Genomic DNA, 14,643 nt, shown 5'->3' with positions numbered 1-14,643 from the left:
GGGACATTGAGAAAGAAACATTTTTATAAGTCTTATGAAATTGCTTTGTAAAATTATTTTTACAAAGTATTAATTAAATGCATTATTTTATTTCAAGCACAATAAATATTATAAAATTACGAATTCACACACTTCAATATGAGATTACAAAAGATGTCATATTGCAATAACTGTATTCTCCCTTAAAAAAACCTTGAATATAATAGAATAACTGAAAACAAAATATACCAATTTGTTTTACAATGATAATTATTTAATGTTAGTGTTTAAAAAAAATGTATGTTTCCAAATAATACAAAATCTCATTAATTTACAATAAACAAAGGCTGCATGAAATACCGTTAAATAATTATTATGAACACCCCAAACAACTAGATCCTCTCTATTATCTGGCAGGAGAGAGAGAGGGAGACTGAGAAATAAAGAGTTGAAGATTGTCATTATTGCTCAATTCATAATAGTTTCGCCCCACCCCCAAAGAAAACCATGGTAGGATATTTTTTCAATGTATATATATACTGTCATCTATTGTTTTATTTTATCTCATAATGGCATAATGTATTTTTCTTTGTATTTAATTATAAATTAAGTAACCACAATTAATGAGAAAAAGATTTCCATGGCAATGAATTATATGGGGCAAATTATGTAAATCCATTTATATTTGTTGCATTGTTTTATTTATATAAAATTTAATGTCAAAAATATCGCTTTTCTTTGACATATTTTATAGTAACGAATAACAATAAAAGCAATCCCCTCACTACTTCATCTATTGTGCATGCAAATTCTTTAAAAGAAATTGAGGTCATTAATAATAACAGTAATGAAAATAACCAAAACTAAAGAGCAAAACCTCAAAAAACACCCAACAGGGTAAGAAATAATAAGTACTAAATAACATAGACGACCACAGTAATAATAATGCAAGAAGAAAACAAGGCAAATTGTAAAATATAAAATGCTGAAACCACATAATGTTGTTAACAAACAAACGCGCACACAATTCTATTTGATTTCCCCCACACTCATATGTGTGTGTGTGTGTTGGAGTGTATTTCCCCATTTATTTTCTTCTTCACTTTTTATTCAACGAAATTGAAAATTTTCTAAGAAAATCTGGTAATTTCAGTACACCCAGCCATGCATGACTTAGTTATAGTGACCCACAAATGCTGGGTCATTTTTGCCATAAATATGTGGTTGAAATAAACTATAATCCTATCATTCAAATTGAATATAATTCAGAATGGCTGAATAGAATTTCCCAAGGGAAATTTATTGTCAAGCCTTGCTGAATAGAGGTTTCCATTGAAAACAGCCTTGCTGAATAGAGTTTCCATGGAAAAACTATTATGCAGCCTTGCTGAATAGTTTCCATGGAAAAACTATTATGCAGCTTTGCTGAATAGAGTTTTTCATGGGAAAAACTAAAATTCAGCTTGGCTGAATAGAGTTTTCCATAGGAAAACTATAATTCAGCTTCGATGGATAGAGTTTTCCATAGGAAAACTATAATTCAGCTGGGCTGAATAGAGTTTTCCATAGGAAACTATAATTCAGCTCGTCTGAATAGAAAATTCAGCTTGGCTGAATAGAGTTTTCCATAGGAAAACTATAATTCAGCTTCGATGGATAGAGTTTTCCATAGGAAAACTATAATTCAGCTGGGCTGAATAGAGTTTTCCATAGGAAACTATAATTCAGCTCGGCTGAATAGAAAATTAAGCTTGGCTGAATAGAGTTTTCCATAGGAAAACTATAATTCAGCTGGGCTGAATAGAGTTTTCCATAGGAAAACTATAATCCAGCTGGGCTGAATAGAGTTTTCCATAGGAAAACTATAATTCAGCTTCGATGGATAGAGTTTTCCATAGGAAAACTATAATTCAGCTGGGTTGAATAGAGTTTTCCATAGGAAAACAATAATTCTGCCTGTCTGAATAGAGTTTTCCATAGAAAAACTAATATTCAGACTGGCTGAACACAATTTATCTATAGAAATCCCATTTTCTTTTCCATTGTCTATAAGGAAAACCAAAATTATTTATTTGTTACTTAATTTATTATATGTATTTATTTATTATTGTATGTTTACCTGAACTGAAACATTGTTCCAGTTTTTTCCCCTCAATTCCTAAAAGCAAAAATTCATCACTCCAAATTCATGTACCCCCCTTTGGTAATTTGAAGAAATCTCAATTATTTTTCTATTGAGTGAAAAAAGGCAACTAAAGCAATTTTCACACGACAACTCAAAAATACAAAGCATCATCACTATATGCTGCCAGAGGAAGCGTAAAGGGAAAAACTACCAAGATATTTTATTTAGTAATAGAATGACGGATATACGCCGAGAAAAGCAAATTCAACATAAATACTATAATCACATTGAAATTATGCTTTTCAAACATTTCAAATATAAGACACGAAGTAATAACATTTCAGCTTTACTTTTACCCTAAGTCAGCCTACTTCGTTAAGTTACAAGGTTGCATACTACTGTTTAGGGTTTCTTTTTCTCTTTTGGTGAGATACTGTTTTTTTTTTTTAGCTCAATATGGTATAGTTGAGTAATTGTATGTGGTATGATGGTATGAAGAGAGGGGTGCTGGAAAGACTACCATTGTAGTAGTGGGTGGTTTGGCAACTCATTTTCCGACAAACTACATAGGCCCCCACAGAGAATCATCAGACGGCGGTATGTAATGCGAATGCTAACAAAGGCAATAAATAATAATGACACAAACGAACATCGAATAGAGAAAAGGTATTAAAGAAAAACAAGGAAGGAAAAAAACAATAAAAACACAGCCACAACTATTTCGGTATGTATGGCAGACCAAAGTAGCGGAAGGAAAACTCCATCCATACAACATTCAAATAATGCTTGAAAAAGAATCTCAGTATAATCAAACCTTAATAACAGAAAATTGTGAAAATTAAATTAAAGACTTCGCCAAGTTGCGATTTCAGTTTAGTTGATGCTTGTATACTTTGTACGTTTTTATTATTTTTTTTTTTTTTTTGTTAACTGAGAGGCACGATAATCGTAATAGTGATATAAAGGTTAATAATCAGGAAGCTTGTATATATAAGGTGATTAATTGTAATCTGTAAACGAAGGGAGAGAACAGTAGACAAAAGGCAAAAGCTAATATTTATATTTAATCCATTAAATAAATATCGTGTGATATGCAACTGCAAGAAAAAAAAATTAATCCACCAGTATAGAAATAAAATGTTGACAAAATTTTCTATAGAAATAAAATTTTGACAAAATTTTCTATAGAAATAAAATTTTGACAAAATTTTCTATAGAAATAAAAGAAAAAATAAGACAAAATTTTTTATAGCAACAAATTGTTGACAAAATTTTCTATAGAAATAATATTTTGACAAAATTTTCTATAGAAATAAAATTTTGATAAAAGTTTCTATAGAAATAATATTTTGACAAAATTTTCTATAACAATAAAATTTTGATAAAATTTTCTTTAGAAATAAAATTTTGATAAAATTTTCTATAGAAATAAAATTTTGACAAAATTTTCTATAGAAATAAAATTTTGACAAAACTTTCTATAGAAAAAAAAACTTCATTACAAACGCCGATATCACAAAAATAATGCATATTTTTCGACAAATTCAAGAAAATTTATTAAAGTTAATTAACTTTTTTTCTTTGGAAAAAAAGAAAATTGAAAATTTTCTTGTTATTTAGATTATTTATTTTTTTTTAATGCATTAGGTATATCGCATTACTCTATCCTGGGGTTTATTTCAAGAGAAATGAAGGTCGAAGTTTCCAAGATAATACAAAGATTTTCTCAATTGTGTACACACACGTAAGTATGTATTTGATATTTTCTTAGTTTATTGTTTTTTTTTTCCTTCTCGATAATTACAACGTTGTTTCGCATTTTCAGTTAGTTATTACTATTTTACTAAAGCTCTTGTGTATTGCCTTCTTTTGCCAATTTTGCTTTACACCTTGTCATAGACGTCAATATGCCTAGTATTGAATTGCTATGTAGGTGGTGGCGGTAATATTTTGTGGTATTGCCTTAATGGAAGATTGGAACAATTTATGGAGAGGGAAAAAAATTAAATTTCACACGCTGTTACACATTTGAGTTGTTGCAATACCAGATTAGTTACAACAAATATAGGCATACAAAAAAAAAACATACAAACAACAAAAACATAAACACTAGATAGTCTTAAGTAACGAAGAGACAATGAGAGAGAAATTTACAACTTGTGGTATCATAGGGGATTGAATAGTCTAAAAGAGTCGAAAATAACGGGCTGTCACAATAACTAATCAAACTAACACAATGACAGAAACAACATAGAAACATTAAAATTTGAGAAACCAAGCACTTGTGTGCAGAAAGAGGGTGGGGGAGCTCTTCACATCATTTTGTGGCAATCTCTTCTGTCAAGCCAAGTTCCATAAACAATAATGCTTTCATACATTTTTTTTTGCGGTGATTTAATGATGAAATCTTTTGTAAATTGGCAAAAGTACTGGCTATATTGATTTCTATTTGTATTTTTCTTTTTCGTTCATTTACTTAACAGAAGAGCTGTCGTTCATTACTAAAGGACCTTAAAGAATAGCGTCATTGGAGGGCTATCATTGGGAGAAATCTACTTTAATACACATCATGCAAAATAATAACATTGAGCATTACAAGACCAACATACCTTGAGAGAGAGTGTGTAAGAGAAAGAGAGGGAGATAAAGAAAATAGCTCTTATTGAAATTCATTATCTAAAATTAAAATCTTATTCATAGTTAAATTAAGAATTTTAAACCTTTATAGGGAGGACTTATTAAAACTAAGTAGAAAGTTCATTGAGTTCGACCTGACATAAGGTAATATAAGGAGGGAACTATTCAATAATTTAAAGAGAGGACAAACAATTTTACAATGAACAAGTATATACAGCAGTAAGTTCGGCCGGGCCGAACCTTAAATACCCACCACCATGAACCAAATATTAGGGTTTCCTTTGAAATTTCAGGAGGGCTTGAGGACTTGGGGACACTTCCCGAAGATAAATTTAAAGATTTCACCTATGAGGACTATATCAGATTCTGGATTTATAAGAACCATTTTTGTTTGAGTTTTAGAGGAATCATTAACATCTCTTGTAAGTGTGCAAGAAAATTATAAAATAACGTCTTGCTTTGAAATCTTAAATCTGTAGAAGTAAAATCTGGAAATTTTACATTGAGTTTCAAGCAATTTTCATGATCAGTGCGCCTTCTACATCCTCAAGAAGTGAAGTCGGTCTATATGGAGGCATTACCAAATGGACCGATAGAAACTTAATCCGATACACGTTTTTGTGAGTCTAAAATACCAGAATATTTACAATTTCAGGCAAATCGGATAAAAACTACGGTTTCTACAAACCCAAGGAGTTAAATCGGGAGATCTTTCTTATGGGGGCTATTCTAAAATATGGACCGATACTCACCGTTTTCGGAACACTTCTTTATGGCCCGAAAATACCTCTAGATTTCCAATTTCAGGCAAATTGGATAAAAACTTCAGATTCTAAAGGGTGATTTGTTAAGAGCTTGATAACTTTTTTTTAAAAAAAAACGCATAAAATTTGCAAAATCTCATCGGTTCTTTATTTGAAACGTTAGATTGGTCCATGACATTTACTTTTTGAAGATAATTTCATTTAAATGTTGACCGCGGCTGCGTCTTAGGTGGTCCATTCGGAAAGTCCAATTTTGGGCAACTTTTTCGAGCATTTCGGCCGGAATAGCCCGAATTTCTTCGGAAATGTTGTCTTCCAAAGCTGGAATAGTTGCTGGCTTATTTCTGTAGACTTTAGACTTGACGTAGCCCCACAAAAAATAGTCTAAAGGCGTCAAATCGCATGATCTTGGTGGCCAACTTACCGGTCCATTTCTTGAGATGAATTGTTCTCCGAAGTTTTCCCTCAAAATGGCCATAGAATCGCGAGCTGTGTGGCATGTAGCGCCATCTTGTTGAAACCACATGTCAACCAAGTTCAGTTCTTCCATTTTTGGCAACAAAAAGTTTGTTAGCATCGAACGATAGCGATCGCCATTCACCGTAACGTTGCGTCCAACAGCATCTTTGAAAAAATACGGTCCAATGATTCCACCAGCGTACAAACCACACCAAACAGTGCATTTTTCGGGATGCATGGGCAGTTCTTGAACGGCTTCTGGTTGCTCTTCACTCCAAATGCGGCAATTTTGCTTATTTACGTAGCCATTCAACCAGAAATGAGCCTCATCGCTGAACAAAATTTGTCGATAAAAAAGCGGATTTTCTGCCAACTTTTCTAGGGCCCATTCACTGAAAATTCGACGTTGTGGCTCGTTAGTAAGTCTATTCATGATGAAATGTCAAAGCATACTGAGCATCTTTCTCTTTGACACCATGTCTGAAATCCCACGTGATCTGTCAAATACTAATGCATGAAAATCCTAACCTCAAAAGAATCACCCTTTAGAAGCCCAAGAAGTAAAATCGGGATATCGGTCTATATGGGGGTTATACCAAAACATGGACCGATACTCACCATTTGTGCCACACCTCTTTATAGTCCTAAAATACCTATAAATTTCCAATTTCAGGCAAATTGTATATAAACTACGTATTCTAGAAGCCCAAGAAGTAAAATCGGGAAATCGGCCTATATGGGGGCTATACCAAAATATGGACCGATACTCACCATTTTCGGCACACCTCTTTATGGTCCTAAAATACCTCTAGATTTCTAATTTTGGACAAATTGGATAAAAACTACGATTTCTATAAGCCCAAGGCCCCACATCGGGAGGTCGTTTTATATGGGGACCATACCAAAACATGGGCCGATACTCACAATTTTTGGCACACGTATTTATGGTCCTACTATACCTCTAGATTTCCAATTTCAGGTAAATTGAATAAAGACTGCGGTTTCTATAAGCCCAAGAAGTAAAATCGGGAGATCGGTCTATATGGGGGCTATACCAAAATATGGACCGATACTCACTATTTTTGGCACACGTATTTGTGGTCCTACAATACCTCTAGATTTCCAATTTCAGACAAATTGGATAAAAACTACGGTTTCTATAAGCCCAAGAAGTAAAATCGGGAGATTGGTCTATATGAGGGCTACACCAAAACATGGACCGATACTCACCATTTTTGGCACACCTCTTTATGGTCATAAAATACTTCTAGATTTCAAATTTCAGGCAAATTGGATAAAAACTACGATTTCTATAAGCCCAAGAAATAAAATCGGGAGATCGGTCTATATGGGGGCTATACCAAAATATGGACCGATACTCACAATTTTTGGCAGACGTATTTTTGGTCCTACAATACCTCTAGATTTCCAATTTCAAGTAAATTGAATAAAAACTGCGGTTTCTATAAGCCCAAGAAGTAAAATCGGGAGATCGGTCTATATGGGGGCTATACCAAAACATGGACCGATACTCACCATTTTTGGCACACCTCTTTATGGTCATAAAATACCTCTAGATTTCAAATTTCAGGCAAATTGGATAAAAACTACGATTTCTATAAGCCCAAGACCCCAAATCGGGACGTCGGTTTATATGGGGACTATATCAAAACCTGGACCGATGTAGCCCATCTTCGAACTTGACCTGCCTGCAGACAAAAGACGAGTTTGTGCAAAATTTCAGCACGATTGCTTCATTATTGAAGACTGTAGCGTGATTACAACAGACAGACAGACAGACGGACAGACGGACATCGTTATATCGTCTTAGAATTTCTCCCTGATCAAGAATATATGTACTTTATATAGTCGGAAATCGATATTTCGATGTGTTACAAACGGAATGACAAACTTATTATACCCCCGTCACCATTCTATGGTGGTGGGTATAACAAGGCATGGTAAGAGCCAGGGTTCAAATAAAAATTCATTCCTTCGCTGCAAAAGAAGTGAAACTGGTAAAGCGGTGTATATTCTAAGAATTCAATATAAATTCTATTGGTGGAACAAATCATTAATAATTTAATGGTAAAGGCAAAAAATTGAAGAAAAAATACTAGTTACTTTGCATCTGTATATGAACGTATCATTTTTGGCTTTTGTATACACTGAATTCATTAATTCATCTGAATTTTTATGTGTCTAACATAATTATGTTCTTATTTGCAGTTTAATTTGTGCAACCAAAAAATCGTAGACGACAATTCTCTAATCGAATGCCGTCAATGGTCCGATACTCTCCTCTGTTATTGCTATTGATTTTGGATTTATATCTCCTATACTTTAGTGATGACATTACAAACTGTAGTTTTCTCTCTTTAAAAAAAATAGTGAATAAATCCCATAAGATGGCGTACAAAGAAATTCAACTCAACTCTTCACCATATTCGATTGGATCTCAAACCAAGTCTTGTTTGAGAACAACTGTCTTTTGAGGGCAGTGTAAATTAAAATTAATTCAGTCTACCATCAATTCAAATTCACATCTTCTGACCCTAATTGTGAGCTATTAATTCAATTTAAATTTTGTATTAAAATTGATTTTCTCCTTCTAAGAAAAAATGAAAGAAAAAAAATTGGAATGTTCCAGTAGATTTGAGATAAAAATATATTTTTGTTTGTGGCATTTTTTTTTCTTTGCTCCAATTCGTGCGTAAATTTGCCAAACACAATTCGGCGTAATAACACTTAATTGAAAATGCTTAGACCCCACCAAGGTCAACCATCATAGAACAGGAGGGAAAATGTACTTTCTTTAAAATTTCCCAGAATTTACCTTTTTGGCGATTGTTGACACAAAAAAACAAATTTCTGTATGTGAGAATAGATTTTAATAATACCTTTATTTGCATATGAAAACAACAACAAAAAAACGACACGTGGCATATTGAAAGCTATTTAAAATTGTATGGTGTTAGGTTTCATTCTTCCGATAATAAGTTCATAGATGTACATGCATTAAGAAAATTTTCTATGTACTTCCAAACGCATGTGTATACCTGGTTTAAGAGGCAATTTTCATGGAAACTGTCAAAGAGACCATAACAGAGGAAAATATCCTGATAAGGATATTATGAATAAAGTCCAACGGTGTAGAATAATAAATAACCAATTATGTTTTAAACAACCATCTTCAATTTATGTTAATAAAAAAGTTACTTATTCACTGAGTTTAAATTAGAAAACCTGAAAGCAGCGATTTTCCTTAGCTTTTGTCTTTAATCCCTTATGGATAAACTTTGAACAATGTTTAATGAATGAATAAAATATTAAATTTGTTTTAAAGGAATTAAGAAAATTTACAACAATATTTTTTTTTTACAAACCTTTAGTTTGAAAAAAAAAAATTTTTTTGGAGTTGCTATTCATACACTCAAAAATAAAACAGAATTAATTAAAAAAAAGCAAATATTTTGTAAACGAAAAAATCTGCATTTCTTATCAAACTTCAACAACTGTAACCATTTTTGAATTTCTTGGAATTCATTTGTTTGTTAAATTAAACATAAAATGGAACGACAAAATGTGATTGTTAGCACTGGAGATAAAATACGAAAAGACTAACCAATGATTAAAAGACAATTAATTTAATCAATAAAATTTTAATATAATTTTTAAAACTTTAAAGCAAAAAAAAAATACTCTATTAATATTTCCAAATTGTCTATTATGACTTCATATATATGAGGTGGTAGGCTGTTAGGAGAGAGAGAGGGAAACAATTAAGCTTCTCTTGAAAACAACTGCCATAGATTATTTTATTCCTTATTTATTAAAATCTTTATCATAATCCCAAATACAAATTGTAATAAATTTTTTAATTATTATTTTTTAACTGATTGCTCCTGTTAATTTCGCAATTGAAGCTAAACGATTTTTCTTTTATTAATATTCACCAAATGTCAGTTACTACTTCTCATATGAGATAGCGAGTCGTATTCTTGGATGAGACAGAGGGAAACAATTAAGCCTCTCTTGGAAACTACCACAATCGATTATTTTATTTACTTATTAAAATATTTATTATAATTATAAACACAAATTGTAATACATTTTTAATTGATTTATTAAATCGATTACATTCGTTAATTCTGCAATTGAAGCTAAAATATTTTTATTAATATTCACCAAATGTCAGCTATATCATATATAAAGGGTGATTCTTTTGAGGTTAGGATTTTCATGCATTAGTATTTGACAGATCACGTGGGATTTCAGACATGGTGTCAAAGAGAAAGATGCTCAGTATGCTTTGACATTTCATCATGAATAGACTTACGATCTGCCACAACGTCGAATTTTCAGTGAATGGGCCCTAGAAAAGTTGGCAGAAAATCCGCTTTTTTATCGACAAATTTTGTTCAGCGATGAGGCTCATTTCTGGTTGAATGGCTACGTAAATAAGCAAAATTGCCGCATTTGGAGTGAAGAGCAACCAGAAGCCGTTCAAGAACTGCCCATGCATCCCGAAAAATGCACTGTTTGGTGTGGTTTGTACGCTGGTGGAATCATTGGACCGTATTTTTTCAAAGATGCTGTTGGACGCAACGTTACGGTGAATGGCGATCGCTATCGTTCGATGCTAACAAACTTTTTGTTGCCAAAAATGGAAGAACTGAACTTGGTTGACATGTGGTTTCAACAAGATGGCGCTACATGCCACACAGCTCGCGATTCTATGGCCATTTTGAGGGAAAACTTCGGAGAACAATTCATCTCAAGAAATGGACCGGTAAGTTGGCCACCAAGATCATGCGATTTGACGCCTTTAGACTATTTTTTGTGGGGCTACGTCAAGTCTAAAGTCTACAGAAATAAGCCAGCAACTATTCCAGCTTTGGAAGACAACATTTCCGAAGAAATTCGGGCTATTCCGGCCGAAATGCTCGAAAAAGTTGCCCAAAATTGGACTTTCCGAATGGACCACCTAAGACGCAGCCGCGGTCAACATTTAAATGAAATTATCTTCAAAAAGTAAATGTCATGGACCAATCTAACGTTTCAAATAAAGAACCGATGAGATTTTGCAAATTTTATGCGTTTTTTTTAAAAAAAAAAGTTATCAAGCTCTTAACAAATCACCCTTTATATGAGATAACGAGTTTTATTATGATATGAGAGAAAGAGGGAGTGAAGTAAACAATTAAGCATCTCTTGAAAACTATTGCCATGGATTATTTTTTCATACATTAGAATCTTTAACATATTTACAAATAGAAATTTTATTACATTTGTAATAAATTTTTAATTTTTTTTTTTTTTGCTTGATTGCTGATTGAAACTAAGATATATTTTTCTTCTATTAATATTCACCAAATATCAGTTATAACTTGGCATATACACTTAAAAAAAAAAGTTTACTTGGATCCAAAGATTTTGACCTTTCTTTAAGGATTTTGGTATTGATTCCGAGCCAAATATGAGGCTTCTTTAAAATAAAGACATTTTTTACGGACCTCCCTGTCTTTAAATCTAGGATCGATAAAATTGAAATTGGATACAGATCTCATTCATCGAATTTTTATTCTCTGTTTGCGATATATTAATAAGGGTATACATGTACAAACAAATTCCAGTTTCAAAATCCAAATTATGTCAAGTACTTCAAAGTAAAAACGGTTTTCTTAATGCAAAAAAACAAAAAACTTTAAACCAAAGATGCAAATCCTTAAAATAAGTCTTAGCCTATATTTGAAGCGTTTTTATCTTAAATTTAAAAATTCAATATGTCAGTTGAGTTAAAGACGATTTCTTTAAATTAAAAATGTTTTTCTTTATTTTAAGGAACATTTGCCTTACTTCAAAGATCTACAACTTCAACAGAGGGACGCAAAATTTCAAGATTTGTTTCCTAAATTTAATGAAAAAATTTTTTGAAGCAAGGATTAGAAACTTTATTTTAATTAAAATGTCATTATTTTAAAGAATTTTGTCCTTAGCATTGCGTAAATTTCGAGACCTAAAATTTTAGTTGCATAATCTTCCATATTAGGTCAATATTTTTTGTCAGTGTATATGTGATAACGGGGGTGTTGCTAGGTTAGGGGTTTTTTCACGTTTAGGGGGATTTTTAGGGGTAACATTTATTTAGGGTGATTTTTGGGGGGTAAAAAATATCTTAGACCTTATAAAGTGGAGCACTTCTCAAGCAAATTCGGAACAATTCTGGCATGAATTATGAGAAAAAAGATGCGGGAAGTCATCAAGAAGATCCTAAATACAAGCAAGTATACAATAGCATTATTTTCGTTATCTTTTTTAAACGCTTCGGTTGAAAGGACATTTTTAATATTTGACACAATTAAAAACAATCGTATTTTAACTTAGCAGCTAAAATTATTTTAAGAGTAAGTCTGCTTTTTAAATTAATATACATATTGTATTATTACATCCAAAGAAAAAATAATTTCCTCAGGGACGAAATTTTAAACAAACGAAATTCTCTTTTGTTATAAAGTATTTTCTTAAAGAGCAAATTTTATTTTTTATATTTACTTCAAAAGAAAATTTTTTAGCATCAAAAGAAAACTTAGTTTGCTAAAATTTCGTTTCTCAGAAAAGAAAACTCTTCAGAATATATTTGTGTTAAAATTAATTTTTAAAGTGTATCACTACAGGATTTTTTCACGTAATTTGGGACCCCTTTTTGTACTTTTTACATTCTTAAATTTTTCGGTGGTTTTTGAAAAAAGCCTATACCAATTTAGAGGTTTTTTTCTTAAGATTTATGGGGGAGAATCAAAACTCACCTGGCAACACTGGGCCATAGTATGACAAAGATAATTGAGAAGAAGATGCAGTCTTGTCATAGCAAAACTGAAGCACCAGAGGACTCTGCCAACAAAATATCATAAAGTTTGCGTCGACGTGTCTCTCAAATGTACTGCCGTTTGCGTCGGAAAATATCATAACATTTGTGTTTTTCATAAATTTCTGAATAAAAACCCACAAAAGCTATACCAAGACAATTGTAGAAAATTAAAATAAAACTTATGTGTATTTTAAAGCGAATATTCATTATGGTTTTATGTGAATATTGCCGTTTTGAATTTATTCCTGGGCAGAGCTGCTTTTGAAAAAATTGACAAATAAAACAATTTTTTTTCTCATAGCCCTCTACACCTTGACATTTGTTTTCTCTTTATAAGAACACAATGCTTAATCTTGTTATACTCAATTATCTTTGGTATGATATGAGAGAGAGGGAGAGGAGGAACAAATTAAGCCTCTCTTAGAAACTACTACCATTGATTTGACTGTTCCGAAGATTAAGAATAACTGAAGAAAATAAGATCACGTTTACAACCTCAAAAATATGAGATAGAGGGTATTCTGAGATAAGAGAGAGGGAGAAAAGGAAACAGTTAAGCATTTCTTGAAAACTACCACAGATTATTTCTTTTCATAGATTACAATCGTTAACATAGTTACAAAATTTCATTACATTTGTAATTAATTTTTAGTTTTTTTTTTTAATTGATTGCTTCCGATTGAAACTAAGATATATTTTTTCTTCTATTAATATTTAGCAAATATCAGTTATAACTTCTCATATATTTGTGATAACGGTGTTAGTATGATATGAGAGAGAGAGGGAGGGAAGGAAAAAAGACTCTCTTGACAACTATAGATATTTTTTCTTTATTTTATAATTATGTTATAAATACAAATTGTAATACATTTTTAATTAATCTTTTATATTGATTGCTATTGAAACGAGCAATTTTTTTAATCTATTACTATTCATCAAATGTCAGTTATATTATATACGCATATGAGATATGAGATGTCATATGAGATGTCTTATTTGAATGAGAGAGAGAGGGATTAAATTTTTTCTTCTATTAATATTCAATGTCAGTTATATCATATAATTATATGAGATAAGGGGCCGTTGTCTTATTTGAATGAGAGAGAGAGGGAATGATAAAAGAAAACAAGTATCTCTTAAAAGCTATTACCATTATTTATTAAAATCTTTATTATAATTACAAATACAAATTATCATATATGTATAAAACAAAAAAATACCAAAAGCTTAGGCTATCGGCAGCTAAGGCAATTCTCACCAAAAAGTTCCAAAGATATTTTTTTCCTTTTTTTTAGTTTAAAAAAAAATTATTTCATACACCGAACAATTTTAAAAACGTCCTTTTCTGTCCATTTTTGTACATTGTTTGTACTCTCATTGTTTGGGTTAAAATTTTTTTTTTTTAGAATTTTACTTAAAATCTAATTTACTCAAAATTGATCGTGCAAAACCTTTTTTGGAAATTGTTTTAAAAAACATTAGTAAAAATTAAGCCAATAATATTATTTAATATATATATATATATATATATATTTATTTATTTTTTTTTAAGAATAAGCCTACTAAAGAAAACGAAGTAACATAAACAGAATGCAGCAACCATAAATCTTTTAATTATTAAATATGGAAGCGTATGAAGCAAAACAAAGAGAGGGAGATAGAGAAATAATAATAGGATAAAAGAGCATATCATTAAAGAGGCAACAATACCATCAAGTGCGTACATTTGAAATCCATTTGACAGGAAAAAATTCACAAATGATGAATGTTGCTGTTGATTTTCAATATGCTGCGGCGGCTGCTGGTTA

At 31.4% G+C, this 14,643-nt stretch overlaps 1 protein-coding gene across 2 annotated transcripts in view; it reads right to left on the bottom strand.

The window, feature by feature from the left end:
* Positions 1 to 14,643, bottom strand: part of LOC142233030 (uncharacterized) — a 158,969-nt gene that overhangs the window by 113,342 nt on the left and 30,984 nt on the right. The window lies entirely within an intron of this gene.

The sequence above is a fragment of the Haematobia irritans genome, chromosome 4 (assembly GCF_050003625.1).
Source record: "Haematobia irritans isolate KBUSLIRL chromosome 4, ASM5000362v1, whole genome shotgun sequence".
NCBI classification, from domain to species: domain Eukaryota; kingdom Metazoa; phylum Arthropoda; class Insecta; order Diptera; family Muscidae; genus Haematobia; species Haematobia irritans.
This window is presented reverse-complemented; position numbering and strand designations above follow the sequence as displayed.